Here is a 2,407-nt window from a genome sequence, read left to right as displayed (position 1 = left end):
CTTATTTAACCCATTCAATCCGGGAAGGCATCTACAAATGTCCTCAAAATCCTAACAGGTTTCTGAAAAGTGTTGCTATAATATCATATAACATATAATATCATATAACATATAATATCATATAACATATAATATCATATAACATATAATATATCATATAACATAATATCATATAACATATAATATCATATAACATATAATATCATATAACATATAATATCATATAACATATAATATATCATATAACATATAATATCATATAACATATAATATATCATATAACATATAATATATCATATAACATATAATATATCATATAACATATAATATATCATATAACATATAATATCATATAACATATAATATATCATATAACATAATATCATATAACATATAATATATCATATAACATATCATATATCATATAACATATAATATCATATAACATATAATATATCATATAACATAATATCATATAACATATAATATATCATATAACATATAATATCATATAACATATAATATCATATAACATATAATATCATATAACATATGATATCAGTTGTTCTCAAACTTTTTCATGTGAAGGACCCACAAAATGATATGTATTTAGCCGCCGACCCCCATCTCAAAGTATTTAGTTCCAGGGACCCCCATCTCAAAGTATTTAGTTCCAGGGACCCCCATCTCAAAGTATTTAGTTCCAGGGACCCCCATCTCAAAGTATTTAGTTCCAGGGACCCCCATCTCAAAGTATTTAGTTCCAGGGACCCCCATCTCAAAGTATTTAGTTCCAGGGACCCCCATCTCAAAGTATTTAGTTCCAGGGACCCCCATCTCAAAGGATTTAGTTCCAGGGACCCCCAGAAGCAAAGATTTGAGTTACAAATGTTCGCTTTAAAAAATACATATTCAAAGATTTGCACACATTTTCAAGATTTTTCAAAACATTTCAGATCTACAAGCTCATAGCGCGGCACTTGGCTTGTATATCTGCTATTTTTGAATAGCCAAAGACATCTAAAATGACACAGATGCGTTCCGGTATTGAATGGGTTAATGAATACTCTCTACTGGCTGCTTGTTGAGACGATGGCTTCCTAGCGCGGCAGTTTAAGTCAATATTCCATCAGAATCTTTCACTTGGTGATACAAGCACCAAAATTGGCACAAATGATGTCCAGGATGTACTATCTAAGAAAAGTACGTAATCCAGCTGACAATCCAAGATGGCCGCCAGTTTTCAAGATGGCCGCCTCATCAAATGCAAAAAAATGTTTTTTGAAGTAGAACAGAAATGTATTAATGATCCAAACATCAAAATGAATGTATTCTGACTGGAAGAACTCAATACTGTCAATTGTATTCCAATATGGCCGCCAGTTTTCAAAATGGCTGCTATTACGTGACTCAAAATGAGCATTTTCTGTCTGATCACAGATATTGCATTAAGTTGAAGGGAAACATCCATGATACTTCATTGAAATGTTGTGGTCAAGCTCTATTGAATTTTTATAAGAGTGATGTCGAACAAAGTTGACTTCTTTCGCCAAGAGGCAGCTGCAGCTTCCAGTGACATGAAGAAGCAGGTACTCAAAGACGACTGTCGTCTGTTCTCGCAGCTCTTTATATCCTGCCAATCACGAGAGTGTGACCTGCTTGAGTTCTTCAAGCATGAGAATCAGTCTTTCCCTGCAGCACTGAGTGACACAGGGAAACTCCACTCCGGTCAGAAGTCCCAGCTTGCAAAAATTCTGGAAGCTACCATTTCTCCTCCTGACAAACAACCAGAATGTGATGCTATTATCGTTGATGGTTCCGCTCTTGTGAATTCATTGTCTCCAAAGACATCAAAGACCTTTGAGGAATATGCTATCCAAGATGTAGTTCCAAAGATCCAGACATACTCATCAAAGTATGAGCAAACAGACATAGTTTTTGATGTCTACTAGACTTCGAGCCTGAAGGCTGAAACAAGGTCAAACAGAGGTAAGGGAGTTCGACGTAGAGTGACAGACAAAACCAAACTACCGACCAACTGGAAAAGCTTCCTGCGAGACAGCGACAACAAGACTGAGCTCTTCGCGTTCCTAGCTGACAAGATAGTGACCCTGTGTCCCGACAATGTCATAGTTGTGACCAAAGGAGAGCAGGCTCTTTCAAACAAACTCATCAGCCTTGAAGGCTTAAGCCCTTGCCCTTGCAACCACGAAGAAGCTGACTCCAGGATCTTCACACATGCTCTCCAAGGCATGCAACACTGATATTCTTGTTGTTGCAGTCAGTGTTTTTGCGAGTCTTCAAGATGCAGGCTTAGACAAGATGTGGGTAGAATTCGGCCAGGGTCAGTCCATTAGGTGGTTGCCAATTCATGAAATGGTAGTGAATGTTGGCCCAGAGAAATCCA

The sequence above is a fragment of the Gymnoscopelus braueri genome (genome assembly GCF_963280865.1).
Source record: "Gymnoscopelus braueri genome assembly, chromosome: 1".
Taxonomy (NCBI): Eukaryota; Metazoa; Chordata; class Actinopteri; order Myctophiformes; family Myctophidae; genus Gymnoscopelus; species Gymnoscopelus braueri.
The sequence above is the reverse complement of the archived record's forward strand: the minus strand, read 5'-3'. Positions refer to the sequence as shown.